Raw genomic sequence first — 24,726 nt, forward strand, 5'->3', positions numbered from 1 at the left:
ATCTGTTTGCATATGGTTGATTCAGGAGGGATTCGAAGGATAAATTTATTGTGTTTCTATGAAAGACAACCCTTTTCCCCCCAAGCCTAAACATATATATATTTTTCTAAATGCACCCTCAAAATCAGCGTCTTTCTCAATCTAATATTATGTTGGAAGAGGAAGCATTGTTTAGACACATAGTTATGTACTACTGACTGTTGCTATAAAAATGAAGTTTAATCTGCACAATTTCCATTGCTTTTCCTTTGAAATCTGGTGTTTATTGCAACAGAACTTCAGATTTTGCAACATGATAGTCTGAAAGACAGGCCAACACAGGCAGCTCTTTGGAAACAAGAGACCTGGTACTTCCAACAGCCAAAAAGCTGGCCAAACATCAGGAACAAGGGAAAGACACATCAGGTAGGTTCTGCTGATTTCCCAGGCCTCTTTTAATTATTTTATAGAGGACTTCTTTTGACAAATTATTGACACTATTTTGTTCTTATGGTGCATCTGTGTTTCTGCTAACCATACTCTCCTGGAAGAGACTTTGGCCATCTGGATGTGGTTTTTGTTTCTGTGAGAAAGGAATTTTGTGTCCTTGACATGTCCCTAGTATAAATGTTTAATAAGGAAAGCATGGGTCAAGATGCTATATGTTTCCAGGTCAGTTTAGGAAAACTACTATGAGTTATTTAGTGCATAAAATTAAGCATGAAAGCATGAAAAATGTATTTATTAAAAAATACTTATGAGACACTCCAGAATAACTTGATAGTTTGGCACAATCACATGACCCTCTGCACATAACATGGTCATCCTTGGGTTAAAAAAGGCAACTAAATTCAAATTTACGCACTATATACTAGTGTGAATTTTACTTTTAAGAGATCTTGATAAGCTTATTTCATTATTTAAAACACTAGGAATTTAAGATATAGATCTGAAATTTGCAGCAAACTAACAAAAGACAAGCTGAAGGATAAGTCAACTCAAGGAATAATGTTTAAAGTGCATACAAGTTTTCTATTTTTCACTCTTAATTCCACTGACAATTTCTATGCCATAATTAGTCCCCAAATATTAGTAAGTGTCTTATCTGGCCAGTGGGTTTTGTTTTTCTTCTGAATTTTAAAGTTGAACAGCCAGTGAGGTATTTTCTCATAAGTTAAATCAAATTATCCATATTAGTGTTGGTACTAAAAAGTATCATTTTACTTATTTTATACATAAATAAAGACAAAAACCATAGTTCAATATTGGGTGTAATTTAGGTACTTATTTCTATATACCTGTTCTTACATACCTGTTCTTAGGAGCGACCCTCTTAGGTTATAATGAAGTTCTGTCTCTCCAAGATCTATCCATGAAATAATTGTGCTTTCTGGAAACCACACATTTGGTGACAATGGTCACCAGTCTTCTCTGTCATTAAAATTTGTATTTTCTCACCTGGAGTGGCAAGATATGATTGTTGCCCTTAACTCTTTTCTTGAGCTGTAATAGATTTCTTCACTACTTGGTCTTAAAAAGCATGGAGGCTTTAAAGCTAACTTGTGTCTTTGTCATTGCCTGTGAATTATAGTCTCTATTTAAAGGATCACCATCTAAAGCCCCCCTGCTTTTGTTTCTAAAGCCCCCTTTTAAAATTTTACCACTGTAACTAGGACATTGCTGATAAATCAGTCTTGTTCACACAGAATATTATTTAAATGGTTTTTATTACAAGGTAGAAATATTCTGGAATGAATAATAATATGTAAAATGTAATGAGTATTTAGTGAAAATCTCTGTAGAGTTGTTGTATTATCAGTATAATGCATAGTCAGAGAGTTTGTTTATATTTCATATTTCTCAATCTGAGACACCATAATTATTTCAATCTTCAAATGTTCAGTCTTCGTTAACATAACATTAGATGTTTGAGATCAGTGTGAAAACAAAGCGCCCTACACCTGAAGGGGATTCTGGTCTAATAATGTGTTTGATCACTTAGTTTGGATAAATAGTCAGGTTATATTTCATGCTAGAAAATCTTGGAAAATGAGGGTAGAAGCTATAATTAGGTTTTACTTGGATGCATGCATTGTGCAATTATTAAAAAATGAGCTAGGCAAAGGATATTATATTCCTAGCTTTATCTTCTAAATATCAATATTAGACATTTATCATCAGACCTTTTAAAAGCCTCTGCTTTTAAAACGGACATGGTGATAGATGACTTAAACTCAGACAACAACAGACTCTAAAAGCAAGATGAGCCACAAGGAATTACTTCCTTTTAGTTTAAGAAAACTTGGACCTCTTAACAAATCAGTGGGTAATATATTGTAATGATTTTGTATTAATATACTCTTTCTACCACTTGAACTGGTTGCATCATCCATACATCAAGCAAATAAATAAGTTTCTCTAAAGACAGGTTGCTGAATAACATCTTATTAATGGAGAATGAGCCAACTCTTCAGTAATTTGGAATATCTATTAGAGATTGCTCAGAAATAAATATAACCTTGACAAGATGTGTTACACATAAACAGTATAATTTACGGCAATACAATGAAAGTAGGCCCATTCTAAACCTAGGCCTTTTATTACTCATAACCTGATACTGAGAATATTTGTTCTTTAGTAAACTCTGCTACAAATCATCAGAGTGATTATTATATAACAGAAGATTCTCTGGCTGATATACTTTCCTTTCCACATCAGAAACATGAGGAAATTCTACGTGGTAAAAACAGCAACAACCAAAAAATACTTAAAGTCAACAAACAAGGAAAAGACATCTCTGAATATAGGAATGCCAAACCTTTAACACAGTAAAACACAGATTATTATATTTCAGAAGGCTATATTATATTATATGTGTATACCAACATCAATATGTCCGGAGTAGCTGCACAGAGTTCCGTATTTTAGTCTTTATAAGTTCGCCTCCTCACCCTACTCAGTAGGTACTTTGTATCTAGAAACTTCTGTGTCAACAGTTTTCCCTCTCTCTGGAATGCATCAGGACAGAAGTGATTGGCGTGGTGGAAGAGGGTTGTGCTAAGAGTGAAGTTATATGAAAGTAGGATGGAGGTTAGCAAGTAGTTAAAGTCCAGAAAGGCAATAAGGTGTTAAGGCAGAACTTTTCCATTTTATAGGTCTGAGCAAGCAGGAAATCAACTCTATAAACTTTGAAACTTGGTAAATATGAAAACATTCTTAATACCATTTGTCATATAATAAATACAAATTAAAACTATACTATTTTACTGCTTGCACCTAGAAGTTTGTCAAAGATCTCGTCTTAATTATTCATTGTGTTGGCGAAGATGTAATAACAACAACAACAAAACTCCAAGTAGTTCGCGTATTATTTGTGAAGGTTTAAATTGGCATAATTCTTTAAAAGAGGAATTTGTCAATATCTACCAAAATTAAAAAGGTGCATAGCTTTTGACCCAACAATTCCACTTCTAAGACTTTGTTATGCCTAAGTGTGTTAATAGGCAAGATGATAAGTATATCCAGCTACTCAGTGAGTAACTGTTTTGCAAGGGTCAGAAAACTGAAAATAACGTAAAGGCCCTTCACAGACAATAGAGTATACATATTCAGTCATATAAAAGAATAAGATAAATTTTGATATACTCATATATGAAGAACTCCCAGATTTGCTATTAAATAATAATATAGTTCAGTGTAAATATAGATAGTATTCTATCATTTGTGTAAAAACTGGAAAATAAAATAGTAAGATTACTCTGAATTTTAGGACATTTGAATGTATTAACTGTTCAAGACTAAAATGAAACTTCAAGAAAAATGTGAATGTTAAATATTATCATTCTTTAAAATATGTTAGCTTTTGTTCTTCTGAGAACCCAAATTCACTGTTCTGTCTTCCTCTTTCAAAACCACAGTCTCTACTCTCTGAGAGTGAGTGGGGTTAAGAGATGAGACATGACACAGCATTTCTTTCACTTTCTTATGATAAAGAATTCAACTTTAAACCAACATTACTGATTGGCCTCTGGGTCTTTGTACATCAACATAACATTTATTAAGGTGATTTGTTAAACTACACATGAACATTGCTCCTTTTTTCTCTCTAAGCAATACTTTTTGAGAAAGGTTTAGACATTTATTGTTATTCTTATTTAGGGCTAAACAAAGAGATTTGTTAAAAAACAATTTTCTATCCCATTTAACAAAGGACTATTAAAAAATGGTATTATTACATTACTTTAAGATCTGGATACTATGACATGTATTAGTAATCATGAAATACCCTTAGGCTAAGTTTAGAAAGTATTTTCTCCAACTGCACCCCAATCTGTTAATCTTTTCTTCATCAAATGCCAGCTTTTGTTATCAGGTTAGCCTACATTAGTATTGCCTTTCAATAGCCACCATTGAGACTGGGTAAATGTGTTGATTTTCTTATCTTCTCCATTGATGCTTCTGCCTACTGCCTAAAGCCTGGGAGGAGTAGAAGAGAAGGGAATGTGGATATTTACAGCATAGCTTTCATTCAAGTTTTTTAAAACTGAAATCTTTATTGTTACTCAAGGATGGAAAGAAATCTGACTCAAATAAGAAAACAGAATGAGGGTAGATGGTGTACATAGTAGAACTGTCTGAAGCAGAGAAGCATAATGGGATTGCTCAGCTGGTTAGTTAAAGAATCCATTATTAGTTTGCAACGTTATTAATTCCCAGGATATCTTCATACATAAATACAAAAGAAATCCCCACACTTCAAAGCTAAATACAAATCATTGTTATTATACACTTTAATTGTCAGCAGATAAACTAAACTATATATTATAAAATAATGAACATATTAGCTGATATATCTGAAAGCTTTTGTTAAGCCCTAATGTGATCTACAAGTGCTAATTATGTTTTTATCCTAATAACTAAAATCATTGTTACTACAGTCAGTGGTTTAGTAACATTTATTTAGCTTTTCCTTTGTATTAGAGCCCTGTTCTAGGAGGTAGGGGTAATAGGGTGGAAATAGTCCCCTGAAAAGCTCATAAAAACACTCACATGCATATTCATATGTATACATACACAGACACACACACACACACACTTGGAGAAACTTACTGACCAACATCCACGAACAGAGTAAGTTGCAGACTGAGATGCAGTAAGAGGGTGATAAATGTCAGAAGACAGTAAGAAGAAAATTTTTCTGTGAAGTGTTCAACTTTTGAACCACGTTTTGAAGAAGGGTGGACATAAAAAAAAAGAAAAGAAAAGGAAAGCAGGTAATCCAGGAAACTAAATGGCAACTTCAATAATGGGTAGAAAATGTAAAAAGCTATGGAACTTTGAACTTGGCTGATGAGAAAATATCAAAATAAAATTAGTTCTATGAGACATGAGTCTAGTCATCTTTTTAAAAATTGTAGAAGATAACATTGGAAAAAATCCTTCCAGACATTGGCTTAGGCAAAGGCTTCATGACCAAGAACGCAAAAGCAAATGCAACAAAGATAAATAGATGGGCTTAATTAAACTAAAAAGTTTCTTCACAGCAAAAGAAATAATCCGCAGATTTAACAGACAACCCTCAGAGTGGGAGAAAATCTTCACAATCTATATATCTGACCAAGGACTAATATATCGAGAATCTACAAAGAACTCAAACAAATCAGCAAGAAAAAACAATCCCATCAAAAAGTGGGCTAAGGACATGAATAGACAATTCTCAAAAGAAGATATAAAAATGGCCAACGAACATATGAAAAAGTGCTCAACATTACTAATGATCAAGAAAATGCAAATCAAACCACAATGTGATACCGTACTCCTACAAGAATGGCCATATCTGGGCCGGGCGCGGTGGCTCACGCTTGTAATCCCAGCACTTTAGGAGGCCGAGGCGGGCGGATCACAAGGTCAGGAGATCGAGAACACAGTGAAACCCCGTCTCTACTAAAAATACAGAAAAAATTAGCCGGGCATGGTGGCGGGCGCCTGTAGTCCCAGCTACTAGGAGAGGCTGAGGCAGGAGAATGGTGTGAACCCAGGAGGCAGAGCTTGCAGTGAGCCGAGATCACGCCACTGCACTCCAGCCTGGGCGACAGAGTGAGACTCTGTCTCAAAAAAAAAAAAAAAAAAAAAAAAAAAATAGATGTTAGCATGGATGTGGTGAAAAGGGAACACTTTTACACTGTTGGTGGGAATGTAAACTAGCATAATAAAACCACTATGGAAAACAGAATGGAGATTCCTTAAAGAACTAAAAGTACATCTACCATCTGATCCAGCAATCCCACTACTAGGTATCTACCCAAAGGAAAATAAGTCATTATATAAAAAAGATACTTGGACATACATGTTTACAGCAGCACAATTTGCAATTGCAAAAATATGGAACAAGACCAAGGTCTCACTCTGTCACCTAGACGGGAGTGCAGTGGCATGATCCCGGTTCACTGCAACCTCAACTTCACCGGTTCAGGCTATCCTCTCACCTCAGCCTCCCAAGTAGCTAGGATTACAGGCGTGTGCCACCACTCCCAGCTAGTTTTTTGCATTTTTAGTAGAGACAGAGTTCGCCATATTGTTCAGGCTTGTCTCAAACTCCTGGGCTAAAACATTCCCCCTGCCTCAGCCTCCCAAAGTGCTGGGATTACAGGCATGAACCACAGCGCCTAGCCCTTAAATCTTTCTAAGGATAATTTATTTTCAGTGATATTTGTATATGGTTTATTTCACAAAGCCTATTTACATTTTTTCCTTTTCTTGACTTATGGTACATTTCTGCCCTTTATTACCCAATTTAATTTTTATTTATTCTAAGTTTTCATTATAGGCCATATGGGAGTAGATCACTTTATACATTTTCTTATCCTCTCTTTATATTGAAAAACAAATAATGAGAATACTTCTATATTTGAAAAGTTTGCTTTTTATGCTCTAGTGGTATCAGGATTTGTTGTTTGAAAAAAAGTCATTTTTTACACAAACATAAGGTTAAAAAATAATATATATATTTTTTTGAGTCACAGTCTTGTGCTCCAGGCTGGAGTGCGGTGGTGCGATCTCGGCTCACTGCAAGCTCCGCTTTCTGGGTTCATACCATTCTCCCTGCCTCAGCCTCCCAAGTAGCTGGAACTACAGGCGCCTGCCACCACGCCCGGCTAATTTTTTGTATTTTTAGTGGAGACGGGGTTTCACCGTGTTAACCAGGATGGTCTAGATCTCCTGACCTCGTGATTCACCCACCTCAGCCTCCCAAAGTGCACCGCGCCCAGCCAAAAATAAATGTTTTTACAAGAGATCATTTGCTAACAGAACAATTATTTTCAAAATAGCCCTCTATTGTGAACTTGTACTTAAAATTTCATTAAGAATAAAAAGGACAACAAAAGCCAGGGATGTGAGGGGGATAGAGAAACAACAGAGAAACAATTACACAGTACGAATAAAAACTACACAAAAGGGATGCTTATCCATATTTAGTTCTGTGTGTGATACATAGCTGCACAGCTTTCCTTTAAAATCATTCTACCATTTATGAATTTGCTAGGATTTCATGATCCAAGCTAAAAAGACGGATTTAATTTTTCTGCACTAAGACTATGAGAAACATATTTTTGTTTATAACCATTACAATTATTTGCAGTCTGGTGATCTTGCTAAATTTATGTGTTTGGAACAAAATTACTCCTTTATGTTTACTGTATATCAAGTTTAATCTGTTTCTTTTCCCTCCTCCCCGCACTTTCCAAGGCTAGTCTTGCTGCAGAGGTTCTACTTCAGTATCTTTCAGAATGTAACCCTAGACTTGAATTTTCCCTTATCTAGCAGAATCTTTTTATACAGATTTGTTTTAGTCCTTAGATTTAATTATGACTGAATTTTCAAGTTAGGCCCGTATTTGAAACCATGTAGGCAGACTTTGTTAAATGAGTGAATTTCCACTGGGTTCTGTTGTTAAGTACACATAATACCACATAGGAGAAAATCAGGCTAATTTTAAATGGGCAACCTACTTAATTGTTTCATTAAAAAGCATACAGCTTACATTTACACTACAGCTAGTTTTATTTGTTTTTTTATTTTGCAAAAGTAATTATGGCCCCTATTCGCTAATAGACATTAAAGTTTTTTTTTCCATGGTTAAAGTATTTTCCTTTAAAACTTCTTCCTCTGTGGATCTTACAGATAAACAAAATTTCTCATATTTAATAGTAAGTATTTTCTTTTTAACATTTGATTCAACTGAATGTTGTTAAATGGTTATTAGAACTCTTTTAAATGTGATTTTCAAAGATACTATTTTTTTCTAAGAATAAATTTTATCATGTCTGAAATCTGTTTTATCTCTAAATTTCTAATTTTTTAATGGGAAATATTCAATTTATAAAATTTAACTATACATATCTACATTTTAAAGTATAGATAAATATAATTAAGATACACTTACACACGGGTTCAAATCTTTGGTTTTCTATTAACTACTTTTACAAACTTTGTATGAATTATTTTATCTCTTCTAGTATTGGTTTCATCTACAGTAATGTGGATATTAGAATGCCTACATTATAGAGTAGTTGCAAAAATACCTAGCTTAAGAACTGCTCTTAGGGACTGTCATAAAGAATAGTTTCAGCAATGATTAGCTTTTTACTCCACTTCCTTTACTTATGCTTATTCCAGGTTATGTCATCTGATATAAATATTTTGTGCTCCTCAATGTTCCTCAGTGGTAGCATGTAGCACTGGGTAGAGTCAGTCTTGTAAGAGCTAATTGTAATTGATTCCATTGTACCAAATAATGTCAAACTGTGCTTATAGCTAATCTGTCTAAAATGCCTCCGAAACTGAAATTGACATTTGTGAATAGTCCCAGACTTAGCATCACAAAAAGGTTGAGCTCTACAAGCTCCCTGAAGACCTTTAGAACATCTGAAACTAAATGTTTCATGTAAGTAGCAGAAAAATTCTTCCACAGAATAGGTGAGTAGGGAGCACTGGCTTCTTTACAGATTTAAGGTTTTGTCAAATCGAGTTTGAGGAAGATAAGACAGGGAAAAGACCAGAGAATTTCAATGCCTACTTTGTATTTAACAGAGGAAGAGAGTGAAAGTGCAGAGATCATGTGATTAAAATGAGTATGATAATTTAGCAAATATTTTCACACAGTATTTCCTTTGAACCTCATAGAACTGTCATATAGTCAACCAATAGATATCTATATTTTCCTCTACAGATAACGTAAGTCTCAGAATGGCTTAATGATTTATTGAATATTACTCACTGATAAGGCTTTCTATTATTCCATGCTTCCTCATACAATTTAGAAAATTCTATTATAACATGTTTTCTTTATCAAGTTTCTGTTCCCATACTCTGTCACTTTTTGGCTCTCAATTGTTTCTTATTGGCACTTTCCTGAAGGATTTAAAAAAATATTCTAACTTTTCTATTTCCTTACTGAAAAGAATTACGTAACTTTACTGAAGAGATCATTTTACTCACTGTAAGAATATTGCAAAGAGCTCAGGTGGCTAATACCAACATTAGCTAGTGTTCAATCATCATATGTTTACTGTAGATCCGTTTTTGACTATAGCCTCTCCCAAACTTGATACTTGTGATATCATGTTACAAGAATATAAAACATTTTAAAATATATTTTCTATTGAGTTAACCTATTGACCAAGTATTTGGTATAAAAAAAAAAAAAAGCTTGAGGTGATATCAGTAACATGATGACTAGAAAGTAGCAGACACTCCTTCCCTCACAGAGACACTATGTTAGTCATAATATATGGACCAGAATACTTTTGTGAGAAGTCTAGAAAGCAGTTGAAAACCTGCAATACCCAGACCATTATAAAACCAAGAAGAGGTCCCAGCAAAAGGACAAGAAATATTTACCACATTTAGTGCACAATTTGTGCCTGTGCCCCTTCTCTTATGTGGCACAGTAGGAAGCAACCCTGAGGAGACCTCCCATACTAGCGCTGGACCCTCAGGTTAGAAACAAATGACTAGACCTTGCACTCAATGTTCTGGCTTTTCTGGAGGATGTTAAAGAGACTGATTTCTATCTTGTATGACTTGGAGCACTGATAGGACCAGTGTCAGAGTTTGGAAGCTGCTGAAAACAGAGATGAGCAGCATATTACAGTTGCAGTTCTGCAGACAGATGCCAGGAAGAGCAATAGATTGGAAAAAGTTTAAGAGGTCCTAGCTCCTCTAGTTGGGCTGATTGGAGTAGGTGTTCCACTGCAGGAAGCCCGGATGCAAAGACTGAGTGTGTTGATCATTTTTACAGATGCTCAAATCTCATAAAAATATTATAAATCTTTCAAGGAAACAATGAAACATAGCCAAATCAAAGGAACAAAATAAAACTCCAGAAACAGACCCTAAGAAAACAGATATCTATGAGCTTCCTAAGAGTTTAAAATAACTCTCATGAAGATGCTTAAATTAAAAAGAACATAGACACTAATTTTATTTAATTGAAATGAAAACAAAATGAAAATATCTTGTTTCAGGAAAACAAAGCATGAGCAAAATGTGAATATCAACAAAGAAATAGAAACTACAAAAAGAATCCAAAAATTCTGGAGCTAAAAATACAATAACTAAATGAAAAAATCAGAGTTTTCAACAGCAGAAAAAACATAAGTGCCTTTCAAGACAGGTCGTTTGAAATCATTGAGTCAGAGAAGCAAAAAGAAAGAACAGTGAAGAAAAGTGAAGAGAACTCAAGGGACTCATGGTTATGGACACCATCAAGCAGATTGACATATGTATTATGAAAATCCCAGGAGGAAAAGAGAAAGAGAAAAAGGCAGAGGGCTTATTTGAAGGAACAATATGAAAACTCTACAAATATCAGGAAAGAAATGAACATACAGATTTAAGAAGTTTGAAGATAAATTCAAAAAGAACCACAACAAGACACATAAATCAAACTACCTAAAGTCAACAACAAAGAGAATCTTAGAAGCAGCAAGAGAAAATGATTAATCACATACAAGGGATCTTCCATAAGATTAATTGCAGATTTTTCAGCAGAAACTTTGCAAGCCAGAAAGAAGATAAAGATGTATTTAAAATGCTGATGAAGAAAAAAAGTCAACCAAGACTATGTATCTAGAAAAATGTTCTTCCACAATAAAGAAGAAATTAAGATTTTAAACAAAAGTTGAGAAAGTTTATTATTATTAGATCTGTTCTACAAGAAATGCCAAAGGGGGTCAGTCTTTCAAGTTAAAAATAAAAGGATAGTAGATAACAACATGAAACCATATGAAAATGTAAGGTTGCCTGGTAAAGGTAAATACATGGACAAATATATTAACTAACCTGTACTATTGTAAATTTGGTATATTGATTTGAATGTACAAAACATTTTAAAAAATTTACCTCTATGTTAATGTGTATACAGCATATGAAGACATAACTTGTGACATCAATAACATAAAGTGTGGAGGGTTAGACCATAAAGGAGTAGAGTTATTTTACATGATTGAAGGTAGGATGTTTTTGGTTTAAAATAGAATGCTATAACTTTAAGATATTTTATGTAATTGTGGGTATTGACTTTCAAATGTGCAAGATAAAAAATTCTGAAAATCTGTTTAACAAAAATGTGAACATGCTCAACACATTTGTCCAACCTGGTGACAGAATGAGACCCTGTCTCAAAAAAAAAAAAAAAAAAAAAAGTTAAGATGTTAAATTTTATGTTATGTGTTTTTAAAATATAATTTTAAAAATAAACTAAAAACAAAACAAAAATACTAGACTTCCCTGTTTTCTGCATGCAAACTTTTAACTGTATTATTTTCATTATAGAAAAGTTATTTCATTCAGCTATCTAAAAATAGTAGACTCATATTATAAATTATATTTTATAACAAATATGGGGTAATTTGGAATAATTAAGGAAGTACATATACTTTTAATTTGGTCACATATCTTCATATGATTACATCTAATAAGATAATTCTCCAGGACATGATATGCATGTAGACAGATGTGGACTAGCTCCTCTGTTTCTGGGCGTGTATGAGTAATTGGCTACAAAGTGAGTATCTTATTTTCTCTTTTTCATTAGTTATACCTTAGTGCCAAGAATAACTGACTGGGTCTGGGAGCTCAATACTTTAAAACTTATTTTTACATATGTAAACATTAGAGATACTTGAAAGATATTACAGAAGAGAATAACATAAGCAATACTTGTGTAGCCAAGGAAGAGGTGGAAATGTTTACTTTTTCATCTTGACATTTTTTCTGGCACAGGAATTAAGGATTATGGCCTATTTGGATGTATATAAAAGCTTCTTAATTCTTTTTCTATCAGTTGGTGAAGTCATGTACTCTTCTGCTGTCCATTTTCATCTTCTGAGTTACTGCCAAGCATTAGCAAAAGATTCCTGAAAAATGAATTCTGCAGCAATCTCTGCCTTCTGTATGTTCTAGGAATTACCCTGATCATAACTTTTTCTTATACTGGCATGTGTCTTTCAGAAAAATTCTACCTTTTCCCTCCCATCTTTTAAAATGTACATTTTTATATTACGTAGAAAATAAATTTCAACTCCCACTTACGTGAACACTCCCCAATTTCTGGGTATATATGATGAATATTTATAATGCCAGATACAAATGTTATTGTTAGAAAATAAGAGAGAATTGTAGGTTTAATGGCATAATTTAATACATGTGCATTAGTCTATTCATTTTTAAATATAAGATCTTTATCACGCTGCCTGAATCCATTTTCTGTGATTTAAAATTTATGTGATTTCCCAGCTAGACATTATAAATTTTCCTTCATTATCTAATGGCCTAAAGAAGTGAATGTAAAAAAAAATACACATCCAACCAGTATCTTGTAATTGGTTATAGGCAAGAGAACTGGAGTTCACTGAATGTCTGCTACATGAAAGACTTCTTATTCAAATGTTACTCACTTAAATCACAGGAAATCTCTATGAGGTTTATCATCCCCCAAAAGAAAATGTCAGTCAAAGAGGGTACATATCTAATAGTGGCCAGATATATCCTTAGATTCAAGGTTTTTCTGACTGTTTTTGAATTCCAAGAAAATCATTATCTTACCTGGCAATCCAAGTGTAGAATTTTTACATCCCAATAATAATAACTGAAACTTCTTCCCTTCCCTTCCTTTTCCTTTTCTTACCTTCCCTTCCTTCCTCCCTCCCTATTTCCCTCCTTCCCTTCCTTCCTTTGTTTCTTCTTTATTTTGGCCTCCAGAGGAACCAGCTAAATATTTTTATTGCCTAATTTGTAGCTGTTTTTCAAAATTTATATTGTTTCTACTATGGCTTTATTCTTCATCTGCCTCAGGCTGCCATGCTACTTTTGACAAAATTTCTATGCCTAGACCTTCATGTTGTTTAAGACTGGAGCAATAACGGAATTCAGACATGGGTAACAATTGGAAGAACACCTAACCCACCTTTATTCTTATGCTTAGGCTGGTTAGCAATGCAACACGAGAGCACAATAAGGGAATTTGAACTTGGAATACGAGTTCAAAAAGTGATGTCCAGAGACACTAGCAACTTATGTAGCTATCTACAAAGAGAAAGAGAACATGCAGACCAGAGAAGTGAGGCCGTCTCTTTGCATAACAGAGCTTCAACAGTCATATTTTGATCAAATGTTTGCTTTGTTATTTTACATGGGTCAGAGGGACATGTAGCAATCCTCCACACAGTACCTTTTACAATTTTCAAGATTCAATATACTTCCTCACATTTTAGAAAAATGACTGCATCTTCCTCACATACTATCTTGGCTTAACATTAAATCCCAGTGTATATGAGTCTTAATCAGATCTATTTCAGGCATTTTCCAGCTAGTTGCTCCAGAATACTCTATAGTGATTTAACCAGGATATTGTTTTAAGAGATCAATTGTTCTCAACTTAAACTGAGTAGTATCCTGGTATTATCTTTGCAAAGGTCAATGAACCTGAGCCCTTATCATTACTCTGGAAATTTGAATGTTTACTAAGTACTCAGTAAAATCGAGTCTACTCCAAGATTCATAAATTTTCCTTATATATTTTACTTCTGCTATAATTCTCAATCGATTAATGATCTTATCTTTCGTTATACATTCTAAATAAATTATTATATAGGCAATATATGCTAACATAAAAAATCAAGACACTCACACACCCCTCCAGTTTATAGTCCAATCTGAATTTGAGTGTCATCTACGAATTTCAATTCCATCCAACACAGATCCTTCTCTTTATTTTTTCTTCTGTGCTTCAGGATAGTCTACAAATATAATATTAAATCTTCTCTCTATAGTCTGTTCCAGAAATACACAACACAATTAAATTACTCTCTGACCTAATATATCCAGAGTATTCTATGGATTGTTCTTTGTATTGCTCACCTATAATCTTTTGAAATGATCTCTAGCTTCTTAATTTTGAAGACATTATCCCTTGGGAAAACTACTTCTCCCAAATTGGATTTGCTACTCTGTATTTTCCAGTCATTCATAGGTTTGCCATGTCTCATATCTCCTGAGCGAATAAACAAGCCCTGTGAAATGGAATCCTTCCCAAGATAGGTTCTTCAAGCTTACTCCACTATTCCAAGCTCAATTCATATAAACTTTGCAATTGATCCCTTCCCAAGATCAGGCAGTGTTAGAATAAGAGTAATGCACAATGGCCTCAATTCTTTCTTTCATAACTTGGACCTGCATTAGAAGACAGAGAAAAATGAGAAGCATCACGTCAGCTTGTATATTGAGTTCTTACCTCGGGCCAGCCATTCCTCAATTCTCAAAAGAATAAGCATGCTAAGGTAGAAAATATTAAAACCTGATCATTTAATGGACAAGTCCCTTTAGGGCATAGATATTTTATAAATAGTAAATATATTTTAAATAGTAAATATATTTTGAAGTACATCACATATGGTATGTTAATATACAACATATTTTATAAATCATAAATATTTCTAAATATTATATAAGACAGTCTCGATAATAAGTATAGAAAATCAGGAAAGGGGTCAGGGTATTCTTTATGGCCACGAGCTCCCAGCTTCTGTCTTCTTACCCTCCCTGATGTAGGGTTACACTGGCAGCTCTTTGCGTATGGAGCAAACGTACTAAAGACTTTTAGTCTAACATTCACCCTACAGGTGAAAGTGGGGATGACATCAGGCAATGTTAGGTTAAAGCTTCATTACTTATTGTGTGGGAGTCAATCATAATATTGGTTTGAAGGTTGGCCTAAGGCCTTTTACATAAATTTATTTCCTTCGGTACTATTTTCAGGCACTGTTCTAACACATTTAATACTTAACATACTGAGGCAGATATTCTCATTAGCTTCATTGTACAGGTAGAATTAATACACAGAAAAGTAATTTGCTTAAGGCCACAGACCTAGAAGTAGTGGAGCCAGGATTCAAATACAAGCAGCAAGCAGGGTATAGCCCAGTGGTAGAGCGTTTGACTACAAATACAGGAAGCATGACTGCAGAACTTGGACTCTTAAACATTGCATTTTACCTCCTCTAATAATAGATATTGATGTATTCTGTTCTCAGTGTACGAACTTCTTATACTTTTGGTGGTCATAGCTAACTTTATGCAAATCTGTGGAATTAAAGTTATACAATTTTCAAAGTTGATAAATCAGTAATGTAGATGCTTTAAACAGGACAAATTGTAATTGATAATGCAAGTATCAATGAATGGGGTAGTATTAAAGAAAAGAATTTGAGGCCTCTGACACATTACACAGGCAAAGAACAAGAAAGAGGAAGATACTGTATGTTGATAATATATAAGTATACATTATATAATATATAAAAATATATCTAAATATTTATATATAATATATAATATATAAAGATATATCTAAATATTTATATATAATATATAATATATAAAGATATATCTAAATATTTATAATATATATATCTATATACTGTATAATATATAATATATATCTATATTGTATAATATATAATTATCTATATATTGTATAATATATAATAGATATCTATTATATATTATATATACTTATATGAAACATATAAATAAAAATATAAAATCATATTTTCTAGAAAAGTCATATTAGAAATCTGTCTTTCCCTTTTTTCTTGTAATGTGCTGTCGGCTGAACAGAGTTTTTGGTTCATCAGTCTGCTGAATACAAAGTATCTTCAGTTTGAGTCTTGTCTTTGTTACCTGTCTAGGAGTCTTGTCCCACTACAGAGAAGTAGAATTTACTCTCCAGCACAGGTCTAATGGCGTACATGACAAGTTCATGGTGGACTGGCAGCTATAACTTTAAGCCCTGTGGGGTCTCTTGATCTCACTGTGTTTATTGCAAGAAAGAAAAAGAAGACCAGAAGGATTTGTATGACTCCATGTTTCCATTTTGTCACCAGACACATTTTTACCAAAAGGATGAGGCATAATGGAGATGAAAAACAAATGGTACAGATGAACTCAGAATGCAATGTCTATGTCCACTGTGCTCTAACTCCTCCTCCTCCTCCCAAGATGTGACTTTGCCATACTTTCTCACCAAGGTATTTATTTTTTCACAAGCAAGTGTTTACCTTCTTAAATGTCACATACAGGTCACTAGAAAATAGGGAAGGCAAGGGGAAAAACAGAAAAAGGTAGGAGACCAATGATCTACTTCGAAATTTTCCTCTGGACACCTACTCTCCAGAGACTAGAACTTTCATGGTTCTATTACAGTGCTGACCTGTTCATTTTGGCAGCTGTTAGATATTTTTCTGGCTATATAAAAGTCATTCATCCTTTTGAATCCTTAACCACAGCAGTTTGAATCAAGGGAATAAGAGCTAGGGAAACTGATGGGCAAATGAATAGGTGATACCACACAGGGAAAATCTTAGAACTCTAGGAGATCCAATTTGGTAAACAATGATCACCTTCTTACTTCTACCAGGATAGTTGAGCACCCACCATATATACATCTGTATCTGACAATGCATCTATGCGGGAGAAACACATTAAGTCCATTACAGCATCCTGTGGATAGTGGTCATGGACTATGAACATATTGGTACCTGGAAGGAGTCAGGAGAAGGGATAAAAGGGCATATATCAGTCGGAATTCTGAATTGAAATAGGGCTCACTCAGATCAAACTCTGGAGGCCTTTTACAGGGCAGCGTTAAGGGAACCAAGAGGTACTCAGGGACTAACAACAGTGGGAGGCCATCACTGCCTTTAGTCCTAAACAGGCAAGCAAAGGAAACTGTTAATGAAGGGCAGTCAGAGCCAAAGACCTGGAGAAATGCTGCCTGGCAAGGTTACACTTACAGAGGGAAACAGCAAATCCCCAGACGTAGAACTGAACCACAGAGGGAGTGGGGGCAGAAATACCCTGGGTGCTCTCTGCTGGTACCCAGTCCACTCCCACCTTATGGCCTATCCTGGAATCAGAGGGCAGCGATGCCCAGGGTTTGTAATTTGTGCTGTTAGCCTCTAGAGCAAAGCACAGGGTGGTGCAGGGCAGATAATGAATCTGGAAGGGACACGTGGAGAAAAATCAGTACAGGGAAGAGAGTGAGAAAAGAACGAGAAGTGTATCAAAGAACATTTCTTACACTGTTATGATATGGTGGGTAGAAAGAAGCCCAAACCTCATAAGGAGCCGGTGCCTACAAGGAGTTTTCTTCACTCTCTTTTCCTATTCTATCCTTGCCTTTGTGCAGTAACTACATTTCAGTTTTAGTTAATGTAACTCTGTTAAAGAAGCCCACATAGTCATGAAGCATTTTCAAGGTTCTTCATTATTCTCAGGTGAAAAGAAAAAAATGTAGATGAATCCCTTGAAAAACATTAAATCAGTGTTGTTATCAGTATTCAATCTCTAAGAAAGTTTACAAGGACTGAAAGTTTTTAAGACTACTTTCTTAAAGGTATGTCCTCAACAAAATAGCCACGTAAAATATTTAAAGATTCTACCTGTTTTACGACTGAAGCATGCAGAGATTTTCTTGGAAACTTGATTCTCTTTAGATAATCTGCCTTTAAAGTTCAAAAGCAATTGCATCGTCACTCATATAATATTAATGATAAAGAGAGGGAGTCACCCATCTCTCTTGAGGATGAATATTTTGAGTTTTAGTTTTCCAAACAAGCAGGTGGGAATACAGATGAGCTATTTTTGAAAAAACTAAATTTTAGATTTCAAATGTTATGTCACTCTTAGTTTTAAAGCCATTAATTTAAAAAGTACTTTGGCCACTTTTATAGCAACTATGAAATGTTATATTGCTTTCACATACTTTTAGCTATGTGGGGGGGGGCGTTCTTAATACAAGTTATAGTGGGAAAAAGTGTAACAATTATTTAAATAAATATAAAACTATAGTTTTTAACATTTCAACTTAGATTTTCAAGCATTCAAGACTATGCTCACTTTTTCTTAGTAAAGCAAAGCTAAGTTTATTAGACTGACTAAAATAAGAACACAACATAGAAAGATGCCTATTAGAGTTTCAAGAGGAGGAAGTGAGGAAATGATAGTTGTGGGTTTTGTGGCTTAAACAGAATGATTTTTTAAAATTGTGATTGTTTTATATTTTAAAAATTGTGATTACTAGTTTCATAAATGTTTAATACTGAATTAGGTCTGTGAGACAAGTAATTGAGCAGGTTAAGAAAAAGACAGAAGTATCAGCTAGTGTCCCAGAAAGAAAGAGGTAGCACACTCAAATTAGGGTACTAGAAATGAGTTTAATAGACTATTTACAGTTATTAGGAAAGAATACTGGGTAAGTGATGACTTATGGTGTAGATCTTAATGGCTAGCAATATTTTAGGAAGCTGTTATCACTCCTGAGACCAAAGGGATGAGGAGAGGGAGCAGTTATTGAACGTCAGTGATACCTGTAACTATAAGACAGGGACATCTGCCAAGAAGTGTCTTTTGGTGAGTGGAACACAACCTCAGCTAACCCTCGGTCAAACAAGGAGGGAGCTGAGGGTGTAAATACTCCTGTTTCTCTTTCCTTTAACCTCTCTTTTCTCCCATAGCTGAACCAACAAGAAATGCAGAGTAAGAGAGTCAGCATGGTGTGATGGATAGAGGCCAGTCTCTTGGCCACAGAATAGGGTAGAAAAAGCTGGAAAAGTGTAGGGAAATTATCTATAGGGACAAATATAAGATGTAAAGCATAAGGTGGAAGCTTGGAAGCAAAAGAACTTACAGTATTTTCTAATAGTATCTCTAGAGTTAAAGTTTCTGCCTGAGAATCTCAAAGTGGAAGTCGCTATCAATATTTATTGCAAGGCAAAGAAGTAAGTACTAAATTAATTTTTGAATTCAGTTCAGCCTGAGTTGCAGAGTTTTGACTTGAGCCCTACATTGAAGATAGCTATAGTTTTCCTTAGGTAGTTGTTATTTTATTTTAAAAAAAGCATAAAAAGAAATAGAATGTAGTAGTCAATATAGCATGATGCTATGTTTAGTTCCAACTGGGCAACAGAGCTACACACTAATCCCAAACATTACTTTTGCAAAGAAATTGCCGAAAGGATTCCAGAAACTCAGACCAAGTAGTATTTGGAGGAGCCTTCATTATAAATAAATGATGGAAAAAAATACCAGCAGGAAAAGATGTTGGGAAATAAATTAGGAAAATATTTTTAAGTAAAATCTAAGCAGAGACTGAAAACAAAGGGTAATCCTTAATGAGAATCAAGTACAAATTAAGTGTCAGTATAAAGCATCAACTGATTTCTGATTTTCATTAGTTGTATATCTGTTCAAGAAATCCTCGATTTGTCAAGCCGTATGTCTGTGTGTGTGTGTGTGTGTGTGTGTGTGTGTAGTTGTCTGCACACATACATGTATGTAACTATTATCGAGAACATAGGATAGCACCTGTCTGCTATGGTTTGAATATCCCCTGCAAAACTCAGGTTAAAATTTAATTACCATTGTTGATACTATGAAGAGGTGAGACCTTTAAGAGGTGATTAGGTCATGAGGTATAGCCCTCATGAATACATTGACACTGTTATCACAGGAGTGGTTTAGTTATTGTGAGTTTCTATATAATGAGTTTCTATAAAGGATGAATTTAGTTTCTTGTTTCCTGTCTCACATGGTTATCATGTGATGCCTTCTGCCATGTTATGACACAGTAAGACGACCCTGACTAGATTCAGTCCCTCAATCTTGGACTTCTCACCCTTCAGAACCATATGCCAAATAAGCATCTATTTGTAAATTACCCAGTCTGTGATATTCTACTATAGCAGTAACAAATAGACTAAGAGTCTGTCAACTGGCAATAACTAGTCATTAGTTTGCGTGTTTTGTTAAGTAAAACTTTTTTCATACAAACAAATGCAATATGAAACTATTTAATACAATTCAACAATGATGAATATTCTACATCCTCAATTTGCCATTCAGATATTATATATCTTATTGATAAGAAATAAAACTGTGCCACTCCGGAGGCTGAAGCAGCAGGATCACTTGAGACCGGGAATTTGAGTCTAGCCTGGTCAACATAGCAAGACCCCATGTCTTAAAAAAAGGAAGAAGAAAAATAACAGCTGTGATAAACTGATTTTTTTTTTTTCAGTTTTAAGGGCTGGGAAAGCTTTTTTTTTTTTTTTTTTTTTTTTTTTTTTAAAGGCCCATCTCTGTCTTGAAGCTGTGGAGGCAATTATGAAAAGAAGAATTAAATTGGATGGTCCAGACAATGTAAGAAATACTTTTGGAATTCAGAACAGCAGGAAGGATAAGGGGAAGAAGAGAGCCTAAGGAAGGAGCTTTGTGAGACAGCAGATTATGACCTACATGTTTAGTTGTGTTAGAGTTTGGAGTGTGCTGGGGGTGGGTGTCTGGGAGTTCAGTGCATTCCAAAATGATGCTCCGAACATATCAATCTTAAGGAAACTAAAGAGTGACTGAGGATTTTCAAACAGAAGAAGACTGTTCACACTTTAGTAAGAGTAGCTGCATTGGGAAGAGAGTTATAGATTTGATCCAAGGCCCTGCCTTGAACTCAGGTTTTTGCAGATTAATACACTTTCCTCATTATTGACTATAAGGAAGCCTATTCTAGGACATTGTTGAGAGGAATAAATAAATTAACACACATGTAAACAATTAGCCTAGCATTTAGCATCTAGGTAGATATTCAACCCACAAATATTTTTGTTATGGAACTTTCTTTCTTTGAGACTGAGATCAGAAGGGGGGAAAAAAGGTTAACAGAGTAGTAAAAAAGATGTTCCAGGCTAGGGAAAAGTATACTGGCAGTAAAATTTTTGTGAAGATACCAATGGGCAATTTTTTGCCCTGTTAGGATTCCCTGTAAACTCCATGGAGAGAAAAATTGTTACTTGCTTTATTTTCAACTTGTTAAGGCCCCAAGTCACTAGGACCAGCCTATGGTTGGGAATTTACCTAGCTCCTGCTAGGCTCCTTCCATAGGCGTCCCTTACCAGTCCAGCTTTCCTTGCTTATTTCCTAGAAAGGTGCCATAAATGAGGCCAGAGGCTGAGAACTGTAATTTTATCTAGTATTTGGTATATCAGTATCACAGCTCAGAGTTTCTATCATCTATTACGTCAGTGGCTGGTGGTGGTTTGACTTAGGTGTATGCCAAATGGAACAGTCTACTATGACTGTTTTATCCCAATTGTTGGCTGTACCAGTGAAGAGCAAGAATGATGAGAACATAGAGACATGGGTGATCTATACATGTGGAACTTGATAGAGCAAGGAGAGTGTGGAGGATAGGAAAAACCTTAGTTAGGGCAAGGGTCTTCTGCTACTTACCAATTGGAAAAGCCACCATGATGTGACTAAAATAAGCCAGTGAGGTCACTTGAATATGCACCTGTCCTCAGAAATATATTCTGTTTTGTTTTTATTACTATTTTTTCCTGTAAGGTCATAATTTTATAAGTGCGCATCATATTCTTGGAAATTGTAATGCTCTCAAATCTGGTGCTTGCTGGTAAATTTTGTCAGATTATCAACATTTTTTTCCTTTTCTGTTTTTACAAGCATTTAATTGATCTCTCTTACATTTTTCTTCCTTTGTCCTGAAGATTTTTGTGCCAAAGGCTCTTTTGCCACCTAGTCCAACCACCTTACTGTCTGCTCTTTCCTGCCCGTCTATACTCTAGCCCTTTCTTCCTTATGGTGGCCACTATTTCTTCTTCTGCTTGTGGATGAATAATCTGATAATTCTGGAATATGTTTATGTTCAGTTGATCACTTAATATGCCTTAATTAGCCTTCAGGTATACAGCTAAATGAACTCTTTTTTTTGTTTATTTATTTTCCTTTTCCAAAAATCATTCTGATCTCTTAAAATCTTTTCATTTACGTTCCAGCCAGTCACTAACCCTATTTCTGAATATTATTGTCTAGATATTCTCTGAAAGATAAGATTATTTGCTTGTTTTCAGCCATTTTGAGTGAAGTTCATTGTTCTTTTCTTGAGATAGTTCTTGATTGGTAGATTATTTTTAATAGCCACATTTATTGTCTCATTCTAGTGTTGATATTAAGTCTTTCTAACACACTGTCCTACATAAAATGTAAGATACATGTACTTGCTAAAACATAAGGTTTCCCTAGATAAAAGTGCTAACCAATTTAAATTCATCACTTTTTTTTTAACGATTTTTGCTTAAAAATTATGATTCATTTTATGTAAGAAGAAATAGAATTGAGTCAAAGATATGTCCTCTTGGACAAAATAATGAATCCTAGACAGATCAACACAGATTCTTATTCTGGATCAGTCATAGTCCAAATAATTTAAGAGGCATTCATTTCTGTAAAATGGGTATGATAATGCTGCCTCCTTATGTGTTGTGATATTTAATTAATGATTATGTGCTTTTGAATAATGTATGCTTATAAATTAATAGGTTAGTAATTCGCATCCTCAATGTACTTTAATAAAGTACATTGGGAGCTAATTAAAAGGAATGTAATTTGTGCTTTTGGGAGGAGAAGTGTTATCTAAGTGTAAATTAGGGAGGCAAGTGGCAGTTAAATCTATACAACGTATCTATTACCACACATTTAAGGCTTAACGCTAATTACAGATTGGACATGTGAGCAAACAGCATCTGGGAGACTTCCACTCATTTCCGAAGGCCCTTCCTCACATCTATAAAATAAGGCTATTCACTTAATAACCAAAATTATTAATACACTTTCTGTTCAGAACAAAAGGTTAAAGGGAAAAGACCTCTTTCAAAATCAGCATATTGGCAGCATTTATTGTGTTCTTTCGTAGACACTGTCTGCCCAACAAGTGTCTTGAGAAATGAAGTTTATTATTTAGTGCTTCAGACAGAAGACAGCATTTTTGTGGATTGATAACTCCACCCAGAAAGGGCATTTGCACCTGATGGAAGAGGAAAATTCTGTAGACAGATTTGTGCCTGTCTTCAAACCTTTCACCATTTGAATAACCCCTGAGGTTAAATAGCTGGTAGACATCTGTAGGCAGAAGTAAGAGAAATGAGATCATCAAGGAACGATATCGTGCTTACAACATGTGGCGAAATGAGTGGCTCTTCACCATCTGTTATTTGTGTGTGTATTTTATTATGTAAATGTTCGTACACACTGCATTCTAAACAAAGGAACATTACTTCCACTTTGTTGGTGCTGCCAAGCTTGCGTATGTGTCCTGGAAAAAGAAAGTGGCAGACAGAAAATTCAGGGTTCATCTGGCCACTTGTGTCCCTAGTCCTTTCACCAAGAGGGTGAGAGACTCTAAGTAGGTTTGATTCCTTTTCTACATCCTGTTAACAAATACAAAGCTTGACTGTGAATGGAAAACAATGTCTTAAATACTATAGTTATGGTCCAAAGCTTCTTTTGCTGGAGTCCACGGGAAAAAGATACTAGAAGCTAGGATGCCCTGGGATGGTTCCAATGTACACTAGTGTTAAATCCAAGCTAGAAAATACATTTGGACGGAGAAAACAGGCTCTGTTCAATTTTCTCTCATCTGTTTAATTCCTGGCACATATCTCTGGGTCATGGGAAGGTTCTGGTGGGCTGCTGTCATTGTCTCCCCCAAAACAAGAGGGGTGTGTGTGTGTGCATGTTTGGGAGGAATGAAAGTAAGGAGATTTGGGTGACACATATTCTGGTTTAAATTTTCATAAAATTACCAATTTAAATTGAAATGTAATTATCCTAACTGGCATCTTTTTGGCAACAGCTTAAAAAAAAATCCCTCGGCTTTACTGTACCAAGCAAAAGCCCAGAGGAGTCCTGACACTGGCCTTTAATCAAAAGCTGAAAAGACACAAAAGCTTTCAGATAATCTATGCCAAGCTATCTTGGACAGCACAGAATCGCCTGGAGCACCCTTCTGGTGGCATTTAAAACACCTGGTGCCCTTAGAAAAAAAATACATCTGTGTCTGCAATTTCTCCCTCTATAATTCCCTTAAATCTTTCTATCTCAACCCATTCTCCTCTCTTTTAAAAGTAAAGATGCTGCAGTGACAGTAAAATAAAGCAATTTTATTTACCAAGGAAATGATACTTGTCATTGGCTATGCCTGGAGGTGACAGACTCAGGTGGCCATCTGCACAAACACTTCCTCACTGTTTATTTCATGTGGTTTAATATAATTAAACTATCATTGTGCTCATTGATTCAGCTCAAATTTTAATTTGATAATTGGGGAAAAGGTGTGCATTT

The 24,726-nt window shown here is 34.8% G+C and overlaps 1 long non-coding RNA gene across 1 annotated transcript; it reads left to right on the forward strand.

The window, feature by feature from the left end:
- Positions 1–256: 256 nt before the first annotated feature.
- On the forward strand, positions 257–19,309 carry LOC129482847 (uncharacterized). Its single transcript, XR_008657832.2, has 3 exons — positions 257–405; positions 16,422–16,565; positions 19,241–19,309. It is a non-coding gene; the product is annotated as an uncharacterized lncRNA (long non-coding RNA).
- Positions 19,310–24,726: the final 5,417 nt, after the last annotated feature.

This window comes from Symphalangus syndactylus, chromosome 5, assembly GCF_028878055.3.
Source record: "Symphalangus syndactylus isolate Jambi chromosome 5, NHGRI_mSymSyn1-v2.1_pri, whole genome shotgun sequence".
In the NCBI taxonomy this organism is placed as follows: Eukaryota; Metazoa; Chordata; class Mammalia; order Primates; family Hylobatidae; genus Symphalangus; species Symphalangus syndactylus.